This window comes from Rhinopithecus bieti, unplaced genomic scaffold (genome assembly GCF_001698545.2).
Source record: "Rhinopithecus bieti isolate Rb0 unplaced genomic scaffold, ASM169854v2 scaffold_1060, whole genome shotgun sequence".
NCBI classification, from domain to species: Eukaryota; Metazoa; Chordata; class Mammalia; order Primates; family Cercopithecidae; genus Rhinopithecus; species Rhinopithecus bieti.
This window is the reverse complement of record NW_016803381.1, coordinates 935,901-959,874: the sequence shown is the minus strand read 5'-3', so window position 1 is coordinate 959,874 and position 23,974 is coordinate 935,901. Positions and strand designations below refer to the sequence as shown.

The 23,974-nt window shown below is 34.1% G+C and overlaps 2 long non-coding RNA genes across 2 annotated transcripts in view; both read left to right on the top strand.

The window, feature by feature from the left end:
* Positions 1–8,404, top strand: part of LOC108535672 (uncharacterized) — a 55,498-nt gene extending 47,094 nt beyond the window's left edge. The window contains exons 2-4 of the long non-coding RNA XR_001887290.1: positions 9–61; positions 5,315–5,344; positions 8,375–8,404. This is a non-coding gene — a long non-coding RNA (uncharacterized LOC108535672). The remainder of the gene's footprint in view (positions 1–8; positions 62–5,314; positions 5,345–8,374) is intronic.
* Positions 8,405–12,585: 4,181 nt separating this feature from the next.
* The window catches only part of LOC108535681 (uncharacterized), a 12,029-nt gene continuing 640 nt past the window's right edge, over positions 12,586–23,974 (top strand). The window contains exons 1-3 of the long non-coding RNA XR_001887295.1: positions 12,586–12,613; positions 12,735–12,761; positions 14,845–14,871. This is a non-coding gene — a long non-coding RNA (uncharacterized LOC108535681). The remainder of the gene's footprint in view (positions 12,614–12,734; positions 12,762–14,844; positions 14,872–23,974) is intronic.

The window sequence follows — 23,974 nt, the reverse complement described above, 5'->3', positions numbered from 1 at the left end:
TTTTTAAGAGCCGGGAAAAGCTCCTGAAACCAAACAAGGGACTGTAAAATTGCAGCACAAGGTAAGCAATAAAATACTTTAAAATCATGGCTTTTATTTTTTTATTTTTTTAACATCTATAGCACTTGATTGACAAAAGCAAAAACTGTTTATTGCAGAATAGCACCATCTGCTGGGATATTGCAAAAAAAAATATTGTTGAATGAAAATACACAGTTTAAGTATTTATTTAGTAATTAGCAATGTAATGCCAAATTTGCAGAGGAAATGCCGAAGGACCCAATAACTAGTCTTGGCTCCAAGTTTCAGTATTTGAGCTTTATGTGTATTTTTAAAAATAAGCCATAGATGTGCATAAAGAAATACAGACACGGATATAAAATAACGTACACTTTTCTATAATTTTCAGTATACCTTGTAATTTATGTCACATGAGAAAATCAGAATGTTATTAAATTAATAGTACTTCATAAACATCAAAACTAAAAATTGGGTTCCAGATATGGCTATAAAATAATTATCCTATTTTTATGAGCCATCTAGGAAAATTAGCTTCCTCATTTATGAATATCTTCAGGATATCAAAAGTCCTTTCGTCTCACACCATGAGGATTAATTTGATGAAAGCATAAGGGAAGGGTACAAGTATTCTGTTTTTGTCATGTGGCAAAACTTTATGGAACACACTTAGAAAATAAAAGATACAATATTTACTGGAGAAGATCTTTATCATCTCTTCTATGCTAGATTATATAATATCAAGCAATAAAGGAGATACACATAGGTGGTGGCACAATTTTCAGGGGGTAGAAGTCTCTCATAACAGACTCCTTAGCATATTACATAATGTATGACTGAATTTATTGTATCTGAGCAAAATTTTTCTCTTGTGTTTAATCTCGGACCCAACAACATGCAGAATCACCCCCCAAAATATTGGTAACATGGGTTTGTTAAATGCCATTTGACTCAATGGATTTGTTAAATGCCATTGTTTGTCTGTGAGCAAAACAAGCTAGAATTGTTAAAAGCAGTGATACCAGTTTTCAGTTTTCATGTTGAAAAACTTGTTTTTCTTTAGGAAAGTTCTGATAGGAAATATGGTAAATATTATGAATGGTAAAAAGGCAGGACAAATAGTATTACCTTTGATTTTTTAATACATGAAAACGCAGGTCAGGGTGAGTTCCTCAAGCCAATGACTACCAGTTTAAGAAATCATTGCTATTAGTGTATATACATTCTCATAGAAAACCACAATCACCTTAGGCCCCTTCTGTTTGACTGAGACTTCTGAGGACCATAGTGTAGATATGGAACTATAACTTGAGGCAGGAATTTTGGGTTAGTTACTTCAGCCTCATGTTAGAGGTGTTCATGAGGAAGAAAATTAAGAGATACCCGAAAATTTGCTTCATATTTGAGCTTGAGTCTAGGGGCTCTTTAAACTACATTTAACCATTCAAGATTTAAAATACACTGGACAAGGCAACTTCAGAGTTTATTGTTTTGGAATAAAATATTTATTTTTGAGTAAATAGTAACATAGAGTTTCAAAGTCTTGTTAGAATTATCCTTGGAAGGAAATTGGATGAAAAGATTGGTGAAGCACAGTGAACAAGGCCAGAGTGAAGTATTCTGTGTATACATTTACTAAAATAAAAATGACACACCAATTCAGGGACACACCAAAGCAGAATTGCATATTTTCACGTCTTTGCAAATCCCCATAGATCTTTCTTAGATATGTTTATTTTAATGCCATAGGCATATAATTAAATTATGCATAGAAATAATTAATATTTGCAAGTACTTCACGTGGAGACAAAACTTACACAAAATTGGCAATAATCCTATAGTAGACTGATGTTTTTGAAGTATAAGTGACAAAATTGATCATGATCTTTGTGGCGTGGTAAAACGCTAGATTAGATCTGTTCATTTATTTATTTTTAACTTTTACAACCAAGGACATATTAAAAATCTGGTTTCCATACATATGTATGTGTATATGTTCATATTTATTTATAACTATTATTAAGATTTAGCATATATTCTTTGGAATTTTAAAATAATTTAAGGAAAATTATTTTACCAAACTTTTGAGGCACTGAGGAGGCTACAAAATAAATATCTCACTACTATAGGAAATTCCAATTTGGAGATCTAACAGATTTAGGTAAATATAAGGAAAGGCTTTTGTTTCTATTAAGACATGAGACAATAACTTCGAATAGGACGGTGGCAATGACAAGAAAAAGACCACAAATGTCATTAACATTTTGAAGAACTAATGTCTGATAGAATATATGAAAAGAAACAAAGGAAAGAACAAAAATGATACTGAGCTTTGGAACTTGGGTAATGAGGAGATCATCTATCTCCATTGTCACTGTAAACTGGAAACTGAAACTATCAAACATACAAGAATGGGAAAAAAAAGATGCATGTGTATGCATGCGTGCTTGCATCTCTACATGCTTATGTACAGATTTCAAGGGAAGAGACTAGCTGAAGGGAAAAGATGATTCACTCTTCAGTGGATGAATGTGAGCGGAAGGAGAATAATTGGACAATAATTTTTTTGTAGCCAATTAGAATTTAGGTGGGAAATCAATCTAATTCATAGGTATTACATAAAAAAATTGTTGGAAGAAATCGATATAGACCCAAATTGGAAAGGAAGGAGAGAGATGGGGAATTATTTTTTTAGTCAGGTGCAATGGTGAGGTAGACACCTAGTGATATTAAAATGCCAAAGAGTGAACACATGAAAAATTGAACTCAGGTTAAAAGATGGGGTTATGTGCACTCTGTGTTAGTATATTTCCACTGGCTTTTTTCTTCTGGATTCCTAAAGCAAATGTTAAGAATTTCCCGGATACTATAGGAAGAGTATAGAAAGAGAACAACATCAACAAAACTAGAATGTTAGCCATTCCAGTTTTTTTACAATGCAAAAACCAAAAACCCAGTTATTCAGAACCATGTCTACTCAGTAAATTCAAGAGTCATCCAATCCCATAACAGAGTTAAGTAGATGAAAACCAGGCAAGCTGTATTTGAGGACCAGAAGTGGGACACATGGAACACAAGCTACAAAACCGTTCTGGAAACAATTGAATTCCGAGACCCTGGCTTTAATTAGCTTGTGGGCCTGGAATCCAGGTTGGCAGATAACATGGCCTTCCAACTGGCGATAAACAAAAGCCATGCACCTTCAAGGGACCCAGGGCAACAACAGAAAATAGAGTCAGTTATGATGGAATAGGTCAAACTGCTTCATTCAACTATCTCCATTGTCACTGTAAACTGGAGACTGAAACTATCAAATATATAAGGATGGGAAAAAAAGAAGATGCATGTACATGCATGCATGCTTGCATCTCTACATGCATATGTGCAGATTGTTTTTCATGTTTTATTTTAGAAATCAAAAAATGTGTTGCAGTTTAACAAGATTTTGCTAATTTTTTTTTTTTTTTTTTTTTTTTTTTTTTTTGAGACGGAGTCTCGCTCTGTCACCCAGGCTGGAGTGCAGTGGCCGGATCTCAGCTCACTGCAAGCTCCGCCTCCCGGGTTTACGCCATTCTCCTGCCTCAGCCTCCCAAGTAGCTGGGACTACAGGCGCCCGCCACCTCGCCCGGCTAGTTTTTTGTATTTTAGTAGAGACGGGGTGTCACCATATTAGCCAGGATGGTCTCGATCTCCTGACCTCGTGATCCACCCGTCTCGGCCTCCCAAAGTGCTGGGATTACAGGCTTGAGCCACCGCGCCCGGCCGATTTTGCTAATTCTTGAAGGAATTTAAGTTTCAGAGGCTTTCTTGTCTGTAGAATTGACAAGAAACTATGGTTTTGTTAAATGTATTCACATTCTCAGCCCTTTTTTTGTCATTGGTCAAGGCCTTTGTCAGGTTGCCCTTTACACATGTGTTTATGGTTAAATTGATGAAGTTTAGAGCTCAGAGCAATTCATTGACCAGAGCTCCTTCAAGGGGGTAATTTTGTGTTGTTTTATTTTGTCTTTCTTTAAAGAGTTCCCCACACCCTTCCATCCAAATCATGATCAGATGATTTTGAAAATTATAAAATTTTTTGAAGGAAATTCTTATTTTCAATGTAAAGAATCAACAACAAACAAGTCTATTGAGTCAAACTCACAGACTTACTGAAATTAAACCTCATAGCTTTAAATCATCGGCCATGAATTTTGTGTATTATTATATAAACATAATATATTAATATAATATTATATTATACATATATATATTATATAATATGTATACTATATAATACATAATGTATATTATACATATGATATTGATATAGCTATATTATACATATATAAAAATAGTATAATATCATAATACATTAAATTATAAAATATAAATATTTTATATATTAATAAATATTAAATTATATATAATATATAATATTTTTTTTTTTTTTTTTTTTTTTTTTTTTTTTTTTTTTTTCTTATGATTATATATATATAATATAAACGTATAATATCATATATCATATACATTATAATATGATATATATTATTAACAGATTAATACACATTATATATATTATATTACATTATTATGTGACTATATGCATATCATAATATATAATACAATATAATATAAATATATAAAAATATATATATAATAAAATATAAATAAAGCAACAATATGGATCCAGATTTAGATTCGTGGTCCAGCATTAGACAAATATCAGCACAGAGGAAGCCAGAATTCAAAGGTGATTAAAGTGTTCTGTACCTTTTTCTCTATGTAAATGAAGGCATAAGTTTGCTAAAAGGAGGGTACGATATTTATTTTCCCTTCCTAAAATCGGATACTTTATACATCGCTATTATAAATGCAAATGTAGACTGCAGACTGGTATATAACTCCTCAGTAGCTAAGCATAGATAATTTTTTGAATATCACTTCCACTTTTTTTGATTAATCCACTCATAGTCTATATTTTATGACCTTCTAGAAGAGATTGTGGTTTCCTCAGATACAACAATTTAAAATGTAAAATGAATTTACACTAAGCATATACATATAAATTTGACTTCTTGTCTGTGTAACTCCATATATTTTTATTCTTCTTTTGCTAATGCTTATTTCTGAGTTTACAAGAATCTTTATATGAAGTAATATTTTCTGGTTACACTCCTATCACAGATTTGAATGAGTTTATTAGTGTGTAGATGACCACTGAATTTGTGAATATATGGAATACATTCTCATATTCTGGGGAGTATTCTGAGGAATGGTCATTTCATATGTCTTAACGCCATTTTCATTATTTCAGCAGCAGCTAGAAAGGATGAAAAGAAGGAAGGTATGTTTTATGCAAAATCCCACTGAGCCTTTTGTGAGTACAATTTAGCAATATCCTGAGTTGGAGTTTGACTGCTATCCTGTCTATATTCCCCTCGGATAACTGTATCTATTATGTGCATACATTTTGCATGAATGTACTTTTTCTACTTCACCTCACACAGAAGGGTGAGCTACTTTTTGAAAGCAATTTTAATCTAATCTTTCTCAAGATATAAGGAATAAAGCATAACTTCTCAAAATCCTAGGGTTCCTTCTATGTTGACAGTTCTATCAAATTTCAGAACTGTGTATTATACAGACCCATTCTCATTGGGATTCAAATCAAAATCTTCTAAGCCTTTGGGGTATATAAAGCAGTAGTCAAATTTCAATTTCACAGCTTTAAGCTTTTTATCTGTTTGTTTGTTTGTTTATTTATTTATTTATTTATTTTTCTCCCATTGCTCTGCCTCTAGGATTTTTTTGTTCTATTTTTTTCTGGCTTATATACCTCTTTTCGTTTTTTCTCCTTTTGAAACATTGTCCATAATCAATATGCAATATTGGAGGAGCTTGGGATGAGCTCTGCTTACATAAATTCAAGAGATCCAGAGTCCATGACCAGCTAAAAAACATATAAAACACTCCTTGTAGACAGCAAGACTGAAATATTGGTATAACCTTCAACCCCGATTTTTTTTTTTTTAATTTTTCCCCTGACATTTAGTCCTCCAGAATTTTCACTTTTACTGAACGATCCTTTTGTTTAATTCTTCCTATAATAATTAGAACAACCAATCTTCATTTGCAGGATCCAGTTCTTTGTTTGCAATCTCACATTGGCATTTGTGATCTCATGCTGGTCTTACTAACTTTTCATGTCAACCAGAACAATAATCTCCAAAACCAGTGGTCAAGGACTCCTGTGGGTCTCAGACCTTTTCAGTGGTTCTACAAGGTTAAAATTATTTTTGTGAGTGATAGGAAGTTTTCATTTGCCTTTCTCACTGTCGTTCTCACTTGAGTTTGCAGTAGAGACTTCTAGAGGCTAAATAATGGTAATAATACAACACAGTAAATGCCCAAGCAGATGTGCAAATCCTATTGCTTTCTCATTAAACCAGACATTAATAATATTCACAAAAGCAATAAAAAAGTCACTCATGTCACCTTTTCTTTGTATTGGAAAGTGTATTGGTTATAAAATATGTTATTTATGTTAACATTTAACAGGTTTATTATTTTAATGAATGCATAAATAATACCATATTTTAAAATTTCCTCAGCTTTAATTTTTTTAAAATTATAAGCATCAATAGAAGCTATGTAAAAAAAGGCTGTTTGGGAGTTTTAATAGTTAAGATTTTAAAGGAGTCCTGAGACGAAAATGAAAACCTTTGACCAAGATAATTAATTTACCTCTAATATTACCTCTTTCCAAAATATTCCAAAATATTCAACTGATTTTATTCAACTTTTCATGTCATAACCTATTTAAAATATTGAGTGGCTTTACACTGACTACTGAATGTACTCTACAAGACTTAACCTGCAATTAAAGTTTTTAAAATTCTTTTTCTGAATCATCTTTCCTGACTGCCTATTAAGCGTACCTCAAAGCAAGGTCATGATCAAGGCCTAAACAATTCCAACAGTAAAGATGCAATGATCCCTTTTGAGATTGAGACGATGCATTACTTTCATAGCAAAGCTCGAGGTTCCAGCTCTCCAAGGTTGTTGCGCCACACACCAAAAAGGATGAAGCCCAAACAAAAGTGGCCAGATAATGCAACACAAGTTGGGAACACGTCATTGCTGAGGAGCTAATCCAGACTACAGCAAAATGATTTTGTGGTCTGCAGCTCTATTTCAGGCAGCTTTAGGCGGAATCAGGAGGTGATGAGAAACTGCCTCTTAACATCTTTCTGGGAGAGATAGGGAGCCATGTGGGAGGTGGTCTCACAGCAGGTCTTTACAAGCCTCCCTTCTTTCTATGTTTGGGGAGAATCGCAAGGCATCCTATCAAAACTTAAATTAACTGTGGTTCAAAACTTTACCTGCATGGCCTGTGCGGACACGTGCAAGGTTACCAGGACATCATGGTGAGCTGTTATAATTGTAAGCCAGAAAACAATTTAGCTACCTTTTGTAGGTATCAATTCATAGTTCATTATTATGGTTCTAATTACAGTAATAGAGAATTTAAAAATTCAGAAACAGTAAAACAGAAACTGTAAAAGGACAAAGAAGATTAAAAAATAAAATATCCGAAGCAAAAATTCAAGCTAAGGTGCTTGCATCTTAAAACAAATGAACTTTAAAACCTCTTGTTTTCATTTTCAAGTGGTAGGAGCAGAAAGTTTCATGGCCTAAATGCTAGAAAATAATAAATGTATCAGATCTAGGCTGAACGCTTATCTACTATAAATGAAATAGATGTCTTTTGACCACTAAATAGACATTACTGTGTAACAGTTATAAATACAATGATGTATTCATCAGTAACCCATGAGTCAGCACTAATCTATTTCTTTTCTATTACCATAAGAATACCTGAATATCTGTATTGAAAGTGTATTGATTATTCAAAGAGAGTGCAGCACAATTCACCTGGACTGACTTAGATTGAACAAATGAAAAGTTTCAAGTTAACTACATGAACTCCTAAGCATCTTTATGGAAATAGACCATATATTTACTCAGTTTGATGTTCCATTAACAGGTTATTAACTTATATAGGGAAAACAAAATTTCTTTATAAATTATATGTGGATATATTTTATTTATGTTTTCAATGTTTTATATTCTTTATAAGATATTATTAACATAAAATATTTTATAAAGAGTTTCTCACTCCTGCTTCACTCTAATACTCATTCCCACAAAACAGAACAGTTTCTAAGTCTCATATTCTAGAAATGTATCATGCAAATGATCAATTTTGTTGAATAATCAATTTTATTTCATTGTTTATAGAAAATTGTTGTGAGCTAATCAGCTGTTGATTTGTTATATTTGTTTTATTAATAATTTACCTTTGTGTTTTCAGATTCCAAGAAAACAAAAACACCTGCAGAAGGTACTGGACATATTTCTTTTTTTCTGCCTTATGTTTGATTAACCCTGAAATAGCATACCTTCTTAAAGGATTGACATAGAAGAAGGAATTATGTGTGGGACAGAGGAGAAGAAAAAATGATTGAGATTAAGGGGGAGAGAGAGACAAAGAGAGAGCCAAATCTATTCTGACAGTGCTGCTATGAGAAGTATTTGGCAGTAATAGAAGTAAATACTGCATGTATTTACCTTTCACAGTAATTGTTTTCAAAGAAATGTTTACTTGACAAGAAATTGAAAAATTTTCAGTATCAAACATTTATTTTACTAGAAAGCACACACTCAATTACTTTTTGACAGACCAGCATCAATTAGGAACTGATTTATCCCTTTCAATCTTGAATAATTCATTTGGCAAGTATACCTGTGCCTCCTAGACTTGTTCACATAGTGTTTTTATATGTTTAAGAAACACACATCAGGTGTAAATAATTTAAAATGGTTAAACACTATAATCCTCGGTTAATTTATGGTCAAATAATGTTTGCCAATCAAATTATGGAAGCACCTACAGTGATTAACAATACCTCATAACCTCACTGTGAAATTTCACCTCACTGTGAAATTTAAGGAGAGAAAATTGGAAGGAGCGGTCGGAAAAATTACAGTCTAATCAATGTGTAGGGTAGTAAATTTTATCTTTAAAGTTTTAAGAGTAATGATTTTGTTTGTATTTCTTTCAGTAGAACAGCCCAAGGGAAAAAGTAAGGAAATGCATGCAGTGTATTTGTGTACATTTTTTTTTTTTGCTACTATTATTTACCTGCTGCTGTATTTAGACCTGGAGTTTTGAATCCGCCTTCCCTATGTTTTATGCATGTGAACTCTGTCGTTTTTTGTCCAACTGAAAAAAATACACAGTCTGGGGGTTATAGTGGACTGAGAAGCATAGTAATCATTTTTAGAACTCTTTCTCAAGCTCATGCAGTCATCTAACAATACTCTTAACGAGCTTGTAATCAAAAGTAAAACTGCATTCCATTAACACAAACTGACTTATGTTTTTGTAAATTTAGGCCTAATCTGGTTAGTTCTCAGTGCTTTGAAGATTGACTAGAAGTTCTTTTCCAGGCTAGTTTTACAACTTTTTTCCCTTCTTTCTTTTTGTAATCTGTAGCATTTTGGAATGTACATGTGATATATGACATATTTCCCGTAACATAATTTCCCCCAATATGCACTATGAGCTCTAATTGTGTTGCTATTCAGCCTCATCCACTGTTGCTTTAATACACTATTAAGGCTGTTTGCTAACAATTCGGTCAAGCTCAATATCTGAAGGTATGTCTTTCACAAATATATGTTCTCCTCTGAAGAAAATAAGATATATTTAACAAAAGAAAAGCAAAAAAAAAAAAAAAAAAAAAAAAAAACCGTAACCTTATTCAATTTACTATTAAAATTAGCACATTACCAGAAATATAGAGATTTTAAGAGTCTATTAGTATCAAAAATATGTTTTAAAATACATTCCAATTGAAATATATTTATGTATGTTTTGGCCCTACATAAAGTAAGGATGCTGAGACATTCAACGTCATAAAAATGCTCTAAAATGCCCTGTGGAGACACTCATGAAATTATACTTCAACTCAGCCAGGGGGAGCAATCCATCTGTGGAGAGATATGAGTTCTCTCAGTTCAGATTTGTGTGTGTGCAGAGCTGCTGATGAGTACTGGTACAGCGATACAGAAAGCACTCTATAAACACTGCACTAGCAGGAAAATGGAGGACAACTGGAGATTCGAAAAATAGTAGTAAAGTATATAGAGAGAGAGCCTTAAGCCCCTTTATTACAGTTTATATGATTTAAAAGGTCCTGCAGACACTGCAGCTCCTTGGCAATCTTCAGGGCACTGATGCACTTAATAAATAAACATGCGCTCACGCATTCATTCACAACTCAACTATTTCCCTCCTTGAGAAGGTCCGCAGATTGTGACTTGGGTAGCAATAAGGAGAAGAAATAGTTTTCTTCAAAACACCTATCAATTCTTTTCAAATTCACTCATTTACTATGATTTATCATCTAGACTTGCTTTTGTTATTTTTAGTGTTGTATCTTTGAATTTCTTTGATTTGGATTTTTTGTCTTGAGGGTTGTTTTATTCAATGGTACAGCCCAATTTTATATTTTATTTTGCTTTTACTTTTCCAATAATCACAACTTAAAGTTTGTTCACTTTTCAAATATTTTTAATTATGGTTAGGGGAAACAGGATGAAGAGTACGAGACCGTCCTGTACATTTTGTAAACGTTTGTGAGCTATAATTTTTTTCAAAATAAAAAGTGAAAGAGAGAGGCCTCAAAAATCAACCGTAGCATGATTTTGTGGTCCCTGTAGAGTTAAAGGGTAAATCAATGTATATTTAATATGGTAATTCAATAACTACACCATGAGCTATCCTGTATAATGAAGCAATTAGCACAGCTGTTTTTCAGCTTGTATAATGGCTTTCTGATAAGATTGAGGGGACTTTGTTTTAACTTTTAATCTTATGTATAGTTGGTATTCAATTTTGATGCATATCGAAATCTGCTTCCAGTACTTTTTTGACTGTCATCACTGATTATTTGTGACTGTCATCACAAATTTCTTAGAAATGTTTTAAGCAATACCTTAAACAATGCATTCAATTGCTCTTCATTTGCCAGACAACATTTGATAATGTTCTAATTTTGTTTAATTTTAGCTAAATTGTCATAGCTTCTTCCTTTTGACCTGCAACAATTGGTCAAGCCATTTGTTTCATTTTTTTGTTTTACTGCTTAAAGGCTGCCTTAAATGAGGATAAGTTGCTCATTATACCATACTTGTTTAATTACAAGCCTGACTAACAAAATTGTATACCTGAGAAATTGATGTGGTGACCACAGCATTCTATGACACGCCATATTTTTAAAATATAGTTTGTAGAATTCTTTCAGCATGCACATATTCTAGTCTTCAAAATCTATTCATTAAATAAAACTTTAAGAATCTTTCCATTCTTTTCTTTAAAATATCAGATAAAATGTGTGTATGTTAAACTATTTCTTGAAAATCTTCTTTTAAATTAATTTGACAAGGTTGTGAAGGCAAAATAAATAAGAATAGAAATGTAGATGATAGCACTTCATATAAAATCAGTGCTTGCAATTCTCATAAAATTAGTGCTTATTATAATGTAAATGTCAGCTTAATCTTGAGAACAAAATAATGCTTTGTCTCATACAATATTGACAAAAGTAGATTCCTGAAAAGAAACGCTATATAAAGAGGACCCCAAAAGGAGCATTTGTTCTAAAAGCAAGGCAAATGTTTTACCCTGAAACTTCTTTTTCTATTTTAGTGTCTTAAATATATCTCACAAAGCCTTTGTCTTAGCTTAACAGCTATTTCTTCCATGTAAGAAGATTCTTAGAAGAGTCAGTGCACATGAAATGCTCTAATCTTCAACGTTCTGAGAATTACTTTAAAATAACTTCAATAAGGTGGGGTGCTGTGGCTCATGCCTGTAAACCTGGCATTTTGAGAGGCTGAGGTGGGTGAATCTCTTAAGTCCAGAAATTTGAGACCAGCCTGACCAACATGGTGAGACTTTGTCTCCACACACACACATACACACACATACACAACAAATCTGGCTACACATGGTGTGTGCCTGTAGACCGAGCTATCTGGGAGGCTGAGATTGGTGGATCAATTAAGCTCAGGAAGTGGAGGCTGCAGTGAACTTGAATTGTAACACTGCGCTACATACAACCTGGAAATAGAATGAGACCCTGTAAGCTGTAGTAATTGTCTTTTGTACTTACTATTTTGACTCAAATTTATTTCATATTGATCTAATATAACAGCAAATTTCATTTTTTTACCCCTTTTGGATTCTATTTTATTTTTCTGGCTTATCATCTGTAAAAAATTCAAATTCCTCTAATATTCAGAATATTTTGATGCTGCCCCATAAAGAAACTCCCAAGATAAATGGAAGAAATAATTATTTTAAGTATACAATCTTAGTCTTTTTATGTAAGCTATTATTAGTTGCTGCAATCTGGCATCAGCACATGCATGTTTCTTTGTGTTCAAATAATTAAGTTGGGATTCATAAACTTTAGAATAATAATAATAACAATAATAATAATATGTTTCAGAACAGGAAAAGAAAGAAAACATGTGGAACCAGGTAACTGTTTTAAATTCCTCTGTTCTCACAATTTCATAATATTATTTGATTTGCAATTGAATACTGAATTGCAATTGAATGACATAAAATGTTGATTTTTTTTCTTTCCTTTTTGATACAGCAAAGTCACCAAAGAAAGAACATTCAGGTGAGTAAGTCCACTGTTGCTGGACCCCAAATACTGATGTCCAGTGTTTATTAATGCTGTAGCCTCAAACAGGTGGTAAGACAGTGGCAGTAAAAGGCAGAGAATGCTTCCATCTCACAGTATTTTTTTCCAAGTTCTTGACATGGACATAACATCAACGCAGCTTTAGAAAATGAAAGCAAAATAAATGTTACACCCTTGCTCCTCAATATGTGTTCTGTGAGCTAGCAGCATCAGGATCACCCAAGAGGTTACAGAAATGCAGAATGTTTGGCCCCATTCAAGACCTACTGAATCAGAGTCTGCAACTTCACAAGATCCTCAGTGAATTCATCTGTGCAGTATTTGTGAAGTGTACTGTTTCACAGTTTAGTGTAAAAGCAAAACAAAACAAGAACAAAACACTTTCTGTAAATGCATTATACATTGCTTTGTTTTTATAATGTGGAATAATCACTTCCAGCATATATTATCTCCCTATTCATAATCTTAATAACATTTCCTGAATGTTCAAGGGAGTTGCAATGAGAGTAAAAGTAGATTTTGCCCTAAATATATTTACATTCTGATAAGAAAAAAAATGATTGAGAGTCAAACAACCAGACAAAAAAACCTATCAAAAAAAAAAAAAACCCTAAAAGTGCAGTTGTTATGGATACCAAATTATTGTTTTGAAGTTGTCTAGCGTTTAACCTGCCCAATTAATCATTTCAAATAAAAATTTCTGAAACCATTTATATTTCCCTCATTTAAAACTATCACCTCTTGATTTTTTGCCTGGCTAACTCCTACTGAAGGAGCTTCACTGAGTTATTTAGTGTTGTGTGTGTGTGTGTGTGTGTGTATAGGTGATCATAACCTCATGTAATACCCATCAGTCATTCTTCCCATTTCATTTTATTTAAATGGAAGTAGCATCTGATCAATCTTATTTAAATAACCATGAAAAGGGGCTCAATTGTAGTCCCATCCTGCCACAAACCATGGAAAACTGCAGGTTCGAATCCACATTTATTATTCGTTTTTAAAGATTATAAAACATCTTGAGACAACCCAAATCTGTTGTGTCTGTCCAATTACCTCCCATAGCATCATTTTCTTACTTTTATAATATTCCATATGCTGTTAAAATCATTATCTTTTCCCTTTTCCACCTTATATAGTCAGAAATAAGAAGAAGCTGACTGTTTTTTCTCTTTATTCCCAGAGCACCTATTGTAGTGCCAGGACACACTGGGCACTAGATGATGGCTTATTGGGTGAAGGAAGAAACACCAAATAGAATAATTACATTTTAAAATTTTAAAATGAAACCTTTAAAATAATTTACAAGATACAATAATTGCACATTTCAGCATTTCACATTTTCACAGTATTTGACCTTTGGGAAGAAATGTTTTGTCTTCTTTCCAGAGAGCACCCTATTGGTTCAGAGTTGCATTTCCTCAAGCATAACACATCTTCTCACTTATGTATGTAAGAAGAAACCTAAGATAGTGCATGCATTATAGAAAGATGGAGAGATATACAGAATGACTATTGGTGTAGCCAATTTTAAAAGTTTTAATAGTTAAATATTACTGTCTAATATTGAACCTGACAAAATAAGATAAATTGCTTGAAATTATTATATATTTATTTTGGTGTGTGATTACAATGAAGCAACTTAGCAGCAATTAGCTGTAGTTCAAAAATTAAAACCTTCGATTTGAATAATTTATCAAGTGAACTCATTCTTTTCACACTATTTAGACTTTGAGGAAAATGCATTTGCCTGTATATAAAAAAATGAGATCTTTGGATAATTAAAAATGGAGAGCAAGATGAATGAGTTTTGAATGAACGTTCTGTGTTGGGAGAAGTTGTGTGAATAACAAACAAATTATATAATTCTTGGAATATATTGGATTATATCAAAAAAATTGCACAGTATTTTATTTTCTGTTTCTCAGATCTTATTTTGTTTAGCTTCCAATATTATACACACAATCTTTAAACAATTAAAATAACCTTAAAATTATTTTGGAAAGAGATAAGCAGACTTATTATTACTGTTAACCTTATTATTTCTTGTCATTAACAGTTCCAAGTGAAAAACAAGTAAAAGCAAGTATGTTGAACAAAGTTTTTAAAGAAGAGCATATTTTAGCAGCTTACTCATTTGAGTTTTCTGCTATAGACTATGCTAGTGCTAATTTTGAGAATGGCTTACCAGCTTTTTGGTATGATTATTTGTTGTGTTGAATATGCAAAATTACTTATCCCTGCCTTTTCTGTGAATTCATTCTTATTAAAATTTATCTATAGAGCTTTCATTTGTTAATTTGGCCACATCATGACACCTTTACGAAGTGTTATATTTTTATTTCTCGTTTTGCAGTATAATAAGTGAATTCTTCAGTACACATCACACTGAATTATCCTAATGATTAATCAGTTGATCAAACCAGTAGGCAACCTAGTTTGTCTACCATGAATATCCCATCTCTAACGAAAGGTAGCCCCTCAACATTTTCCTAACCGTTGCTCTTGGAATGTCACAATGCCCTTTTGAGCTTTCTATTCTTGGATTGTGAAGTATTAACTCATAACCATAACATACCCTGGCATTTGCAGCAATGGTAGCTTTGACAATATGCTTAGGGAAAAATACTGAGAAACTGTTGATATTTCTTAGTTTGATGAAGTACCTGACTGTTATTAATACAAGTTATTTTAAGCATAATGGAAAATATTTTGTTTTAGGAAGAAATATATAAGCTTTGTATATAGGATTTAGGTCAGTCCTTGGTTCTATACATGACATCAATGTGCTTATATATATTTTTGAGAGGTTAGGGGTAAACAAGTACTGGTAATGCTACTAATACATAAAACAAATGCATATTTTATTTAGTGCTGAGGGTTTTTTTGTTTTGTTTTTAAATTTTGTTGTTGTTTTTCTTTTTGTTTTTTTGATGGAGTCTTGCTCTGTCACCAGGCTGGAGTACAGTAGCATGATCTTGGTTCACTGCAACCTCCGCCTCCTGGGTTCAAGCGATTCTCCTGCCTCAGCCTCCCAAGTAGTTTTTGAGACATATTATATCAGTAGATACATCAGATAACAATTGAAAAATATATTGAGTAGCTTGATAGGAATGTCTTCTTTTAAAAGTTACAGTTGGAAGTATACACATAGATATTGAGAACTTTGCAAGAGAGGTTTAACATGAATCTAAAATTCCATTTATATTTCCATGAAAAATTTTAGTTAAATGTGCAGCTGATTGGAACTCTATATTATGGAGTCTTTACTATGCTGATACTTAGTCTGTAGAAATGCATAATCAAGAAAATATATCAAACAAATCTTATAATTTTGTAGCACTGGCAGAGAGCTTTAGATTGAAGATTGCTCTAAAGATGAACATCTTCTTCCTAGAAAAATGTGACATATAGATAAAAATATTCATTTGCAATAAAAAATATCTGTAAGTTCTGCTATCTATGAAACATACTATCCAATCAGATTTTGAAGAGATCAGCATATTTTGCAGAAAATTAGCAAATTAGTTTGCCAAATCATCTCAAACCCAATATAAGTTTCATAAGAGTTAATATTCTACTCCCTATACAGTTGAGAGATTTGCACTTGACACGGACATTATCCTTCAACACAAAAATTAATTAGACGTAATTCACAAACTGCTTAAATTACTTGATAACAAGGTGACCAGCCATTTTCCCAACTAAAAATGGATTTTGGCATTGAAGTCATACAGCAGGAGAATTTTTATTCAGCTGCTATAAAGCCTACTTATAAAGATAATGCCTAAAACAAAAATTACATATCATTACAGATACTCTTGAAAAGCCTTTGAATCATACATGTAGTATGGTGCACATAGTTTTCTGTATATAACCTGCACATTTGGGATATGATTTTACAGTCTGTTAAGTTGTGAGAGCAAGTGAAAGTGATAGAGATAGATTATTTAACATAAATTATGTATTTATGTGATGCAGTTCCATAGTATTGAATTTAAAGGGATAGATGAGATTGACAGAGTTAAAGTCAGTCAAAGAAAAAGTAAAAGGGGATTTGTCATTAAGACTGGATTAAAGGAAATAACTGGAAGGTGGATTGAGTTTGTGGTATGGGATTGTTTACTCTGGGTCTAGAGGAAACACCTGAAATCACTGTAGGAAAAATACTGGAGGACATGGACAAGCTTGGGAGGTACATCAAATTCGGAATAGAGCGTATATTAGTCCATTTTCACGCTGCTGATAAAGACATATCCCATACTGGGCAATTTACCAAAGAAAGAGGTTTAATGAACTGACAGCCCCACATGGCCGGGGAGGCCTCACAATAATAACGGAAGGCAAGGAGGAGCAAGTCACATCTTACATGGATGGTTGCAGGCAAAAAGAGAGCTTGTGTGGGGAAACTCCCGTTTTTAAAACCATCAGCTCTTGTGAGACTTATTCACTATCACGAGAACAGCATGGGAAAGTCTTACCCCCATGATTCAGTTACCTCCCACCGGGTCCCTTCCATAACATGTGGGACTTGAAGATGAGATTTAGGTGGGGATACAGCCAAACCATATCATAGAGTCTCATGGTAACATGAGCTTCAAGAAAATGAAAACCTTTCAGATTACTGGTGTGACGCTAAACAAGAGCACTTCATGTTTCCACATCAAAAGTTATGTGTTAGGGTGTGGTTTGGATGAAGAAAGGGTACCTTGGACTAGGCAGGGATGCTGAACCTAGCCTGACAGTTTCTGCAAGTCAGCAAAGACTCCTTTATTTATCATAGTGTAAGCAAAAATACCTCAACACACTGAACTGCCCTGCCTGCATTCCCCTTCGTGTGCCTCTCCACACATTGGATAGCAACACAGAGGCTGACAATAAAATCAGTAATTTCCAAGCAGGAAGAGGACCCAGCAAGTAGATGTGTAGACTGTAGAGCACTTCATGGCTTTAACACTGTATATATAGTGAATCTTCAAGAAGAAATATAGTAGACATTGTTTGCCAAATATATGTGACCACATCACCCCTTTCCCTTTCAATGACCACATCAAGGATCACTATTTTTCAGGACCTTAGGTAGCACTGTCCCAGGTCACCTTATTCCACCTCAAGGACCTTGGGACTGGGATGATGTATTCCATATGCATGGTCAGCCAGTCAGTGGTCAGTTTGAATTTTGAGAAAAATAACCACCAAAGCCCAGGATAAGGCCAAACTATAGTCATTTTTAACTCTGGATCTAATAATCGGGCATTTTTCACCCCTTGATTTTAGCATTGCACAGATTGGGTGTTATGTTCAGCCACCAGGCCTGACTATGTTTATCTCCTTAACCACACTTCAGTGTCTAAACGTGTGAGTCAGATATCTATCATCAAATCTACTAATGTATGTCAGGATAATTTAGGAGATGTCTGTATGCAGAATTTAAAAGTAAAGTCCCATTGAATTTATTCAGTTATATATGTTAGAATAATATTTGGAGACAATTGCTCTTAATAAAATTGCGTGTTTTTTTGACTCAGTTTAAGTACTCTAGCATGGGAATGGCAAAAGTATATGGGAAGATCTATAGGCCTGAAACATAATGTTTGATATAAAATGAATTGTCTCTAGATCACATGCTGCATGCCAAATATAATCTTGGTTGATCTATGATCTTAGTCAGTTAGAACAGTCTTCGTGTACTATATTGTCCCAGAATAGTTATTACCTGCACCTCTTTTCACTTGCTCGGTTTTGTATAATATATTATATAATTACTAATAGTATCACAGCTAGTGCTGCCAGAATATATTCACAACATCACTCATACAGCACTAGAGTGATGATTTTATGAGGTTTAAGTACCAGGAAAGGTAAGATGTGAGAGACCTGGGGCTGTCTTAGGTGGTAGGGTAAGGCGTGCTTCTTATTTGAAACTATGTATAAAGATGAGGTTGGTGTTCTGAGTGCCAGCCCCAAGCTGAAATATGCCGTGGTTCAGAGTCAAAGAATGTTCATCGAGATTGACACAAAGAGATCCAAGCTAGACTGATGAGTACTGACAAAAGTAAAATCTAAGTTCAATTAAGACATGAAGAGATAGGGGAGAAAGGGACAGGATTTCAAATGGGAAACCAGAAATAAATTTTAGTATTATAAAAGTGACATAATGAACACAGAAACATGGCACTATAAAGCATGGCTATTGAGATCAGGACTATGTATCCTAAGTATTAGTAATAAAGCAGTCCCAGGATATTGTATTATAAAGGGTAGAATGGTATTGGTGTAGATATAAATTTTCCAATAGGACAGAAAAAAAGAGACCTCAAGTACATCACGCTTGAGTAAAAATCTGACATAAGAAAGAGCAGCCATTTCAGAGAGCCAGAGAGTGGATAGATTATTTTTAAATGTTGCTGATATAGCTCATATTCAATACAAAAATATAATTTATTCTTATTTCATACAATTCTGAAATATCAGTTCCAAATGGTTCAAGAACTTAAATACTAAAGGCAAAACATGGCATTATAGTTTTTTTAGCCGTAGGAAAATATATAGTTTCTTGAAATATGGGAGGATTTGAAAAACTAGATGTTCAAAATTCTAGTCATACATTTAATAGCTGACATTTTATTGTATTAGAATTACGAACTTCAATTTATCAATAAATGCCATAAAGAAAGATAACAGACAAGCCACTAACTTGTAAAAGACACTTGTAACATATTTAAATAGCAAGAGATCAATAGCAAAAATAGATGAACAACTCCAAAAATTTAAAAAAAGACAAAGACCTTGATAGACGATGGGTGGAAAAAAAAATGGCCACTAGATATAAGACTGCATTAAAAAAAAAGAAAATGCAAATGTTCTATAAACATATCAAAAGATGTTCAACCTCTAAGTAATAACGGAATTGTACTTAAAAGTACAAGATAGTATTTTACATGAGAATAAATTTTCAAAATTAGGGAATAGGCTTATTCTGATGATGGTAGTGAGGAGCAGAAGAAACTTGCACATATGCTGCTGACATGAATGCAGAATTTGGGGAGAAAAATGTCTCATTTATCTAGGGTACGTGCCTAGCAAGTTTGCTTCTATGAAAATTATTGCCAATGTGCAAAAGGAGACACATGTGCAAAAGGAGACCCACGTGTGGGAATGTGCATAGCAGAATTATTTAGAAAACATAAAACTGGACATGACTTAGTGTCCATTGGCAGGAGAATAAATCTGTAGTTTGTAGGCCAAACATTGGAATGCTAGACAGCAGTTAAAGTTAATCAACTACAGCTACTCATATCAACATAGTAACATCTCAAAAAATCACACAAATTAAATAATACAGTTTAATTTATGTACTGTTATCTCACTAAATATTATAATTTAATTTAATTTATATAAAATTATCTTACCTTTATTTAGAGACAAATATATGTAATAAAACCCATATAGAAAATAAGGAAATAATTATTACAAAATACAGGACAACTGTAACTTTGAGATAGAGAAAGTTGCAGTGCTAGTAGGACAAGTAAGAAGTTTCAAAGGCCTTGATGCTATTCTATGACTTAGGTGTGCAGGAGGTTCAAAGGTGAACATTCTTTATTGCTGTTCATTAGAATGTGCACAAATGTTATATGCCTTCTATTTATATATATTTCATAATAAGACAGGTTTAAAAAATAGAGAGTGAGAGGAGAGAAGGCGTGACATCGAGTGCAGCAGCTCTATGCGGAGAGATGAGGTTGCTGAAAATGTCATATAGAATTGAAGGATGTGATTGTCTGTGGCTCTAAAGAGTGACATGAGACATTGTGAAAGAATCAGTGAAGGAGAAAACTGATGAGGGAGCTGATCGAAGCAGTATTGGCAAGAATAAAGGCCTTGACTTGGCAAAAGGAGATGGAATCCAGAAAAAAATATGGAAGGATTGGTACTCTAAAGGGGCAGGAACTGATCACCTTTTGGAACTGGAAAGAAAAATGTATGAGTATATGCTGGTGAGGTAGTGAAACAGTGATGGAGTTTAGTCTGCCCCTATTTTCTTTATGAATTTCTCAGCAGCAGCTTACTTTTTTGTTGTAGGATGCTTATGGAGGGAAAAGAATAATTGAAACATTTGTTAAGAGTGTGAGAAAGCAAGTTTATTGGGTCTGTGGTAATATTGCTGGCCAGTGCTAAGTGATCTCATAAATGTGATCCACATTTGAAGTGTGGTCTGCTGCAGAGTGGGGGTCTTCCTTCAGCTTCGATGACTGCTCAGGTGGTAGGCATAAAGTATATTTGGTGTTTTGGCAGACATAGTGGGTTGATTTGTGCCTCCCACCAAAAGATGTGTTGAAGCTCTACCCTGGTACCTGTGAATGTGACCTGACTTTGAAATAGAGTCTTCGCAGATGTACTCAAGTTAAGATGAGGTCATGCTGGATTAAGGTGGGCCCCCAATCTGATGCCTGGTATCCTTATAAGAAGAGGAAATTTGGGACACACAGAGGCGTATAGAAGACTGCCACATGAACATAAAAGTAGAAATTGCAGTGATGCAGCTTCAAGCCAAGGAATGCCAAAGGTTCCTGGCAACCAGCAGACTCTAGGAGGAGGCAAGGAAGGATTCTTCCCAAGATCTTTTAGAGGGAGCTTTCTAGGGTCCTGCCAACGCCTGAATTTTGGACTTCTAGCCTCTAGAACTGTGGAAAAATACATTTGTTTTGTATTTATCTACCCAACAGTTTTAAGGCAGTGCTAGGAAATTAATACAGCAGATGAATACAACAACAGAAAATACGTGAGTGATTTAACTGTGGCTCATTTATGCATAAGCTTGGTAAGAAGTAAAGTGAGGATATGAGGAAAATCTTGAAAAATGATAAAGTGGCAAGAACAAGGAATGAAAGTATTAATGGGATCAGATACTGTATAATGGGAGTTCTTGAGTAAGTGAGCTCAAGGAAAAAGAAAAAAATGTTGCCAAATAACAGAATTTTTAAAATCAAAGTTCTGGCAGTAAAGGAAAATTCTGAGAGTACTAATATAGTTGGAAATTACCAGAGAAGTGGGGTTTCTAGTTTTCTGAATTGAGGAGGGCAAGGAGGTCAGAGATCATGTAGTTGTATGAATTATGTATAACAGTGATCCCCAACCCTGGCAAAATGTTAGAGTATGTTGGAAATCTTAAAAATATACTCAGGGCTCACACCAGACTCATTAACTGAGAATCTCAAAGCTCTGTTGCCCACCCCAGATATCTGAAAATCATAGGCTTAGAAAAACTCCCCAGTTTATTCTAAGGTACAGACAGGGTTAAGAATGATTCTTAATAATATTCATAGTAGTAGTAGAGAAGATGGTAACTATGTGCAAAAATGATCATTGAATGTCAGGATAGGCCACAAGACTGGATGATGACAACAATGAAGAGAAGTAGAGACTGGTGCAACCTGATAGCATGTGCCTCAAAAGAACTGGGGTTTGGAGGAAGCAAGGAGATAATCTATGAAGAGTAATGAGAAACAAAGAGGATATAAATAGGCATTACTTCTATATACCTTGGTATGTGGAAGATGGAAAAACAAACATTCCCCATTTTAGCAGACTACCATTAGGAGGGGATACAGTGGCCTTAGTGAGCTAGGATTTGGTTAAAGGAAGAAAGTAAAATGAACATTCTGAGAAGAGGCTGAAGATACAGGAGTGAGTGCTGCTGATGGACAGAGGACACAGAGGAAGGGCTTTGGAAGTAGGTCAGCTTCTAGGAGAAAAACAGAGTCAAATGGACTCTGTTTTCTGCTAGAAGGCTGCAACTCATAGTAGTAACAGATAAGTAATGAGGGGACTCACAGTAGGATTAGTCTTGACTGATTCATAGGGGAAATTTGGTAATTAGTTTCCAAAGTGTGGTCCAAATCAGGAGCCTAAGCGTCCCCTGGGAACTGGTTAGAAATGCATGTTCTCAGAATGTGCCTCCGACATACTGAATCAGACCTTCTGCGCTCAGCATCTGTTTCAATAGCCCTCCAGCGTGAACCTGATGCATGCTTAAGTTTAAGAACCATTGATCTAAATTCTTTACCTGGAAGGTATAAAACAGCTAGGGGTCTGTTCAGTCTTGAAGCTCAGGGTATTGAGATAGCTTGAAGAAGAGGTTATTTATGTCACTTCTTGCCTGAGTTTAAATTGTGACTCTTGGGGCATTTATCACTGTGGAATTAAAACCTGAAAGTGACATGAAGATCTCTTTCTGATGTCTGATGTCTCTCAAAAGCCAGGGTTTTGTGGCACAGAGAGGATGAGGGGTGTAAAGGCTAGCCTTATTTGATTTGGTTGTTCTCACAGAGTCAGTGCTGAGCATATATGGGTGAAGGCTGATACATATAAACACCAATAACAATAAAAATAAGAATATATATGACCAAGGGTAATAACCTCAACTAATCAAAAGTTTATAAAATTAGTAAGTAAGACTTTGTGAAAATTCATGAGCTTATTATTATTATTATTATTTTATTTTGTTGTGGACTAGAGAAAACTTTGACTTTAACTAGCTTTGATTTGTGGTCCAATATTCTGTCCTAGCACCAACATTTCAGATTATGACTTCAGGGCAGCTCGCATGTCTTCCACTCTTAGTATTTAGAGAAACCGAAAGACCATTTTTTCTTATTTTTATTCTCTTTGTCTTTCTTGAAGAAATATTCAAATGAAATTTTCTATAATATTACAGTTAATATTTTACAATGTAAAACTAATTCATTGAGGTCAAATATTATTTGCTTGCAATCAGTATTAAACAACTTTTAATTCAAAGCAGACTCAATCATAATTAAAAGCTAAACAAACAAGCCCTTTTAAATGCTCTTCCCTATAATTCATATGTAACTTAAAATTTGTAGACTATGGCCAGGCGTGGTGGCTTATGCCTGTAATCCCAGCACTTTGGGAGGCCGAGGCAGGCAGATCACCTGAGGTCAGGAGTTCGAGACCAGCCTGGCCAACATGGTGAAACCCCATCTCTATTAAAAATACAAAAAATAGCAGGGCATGGTGACGGGCAGTTGTAGTCCCAGCTGCTGGGGAGGCTAGGACAGGGGAATTGCTTGAACCTGGGAGGGAGAGGTTTCAATGAGTCGAAATCACGCCACTGCACTCCAGTCTGGGAAACAAGAGTGAATCTCCATTAAAAAAAAAAAAAA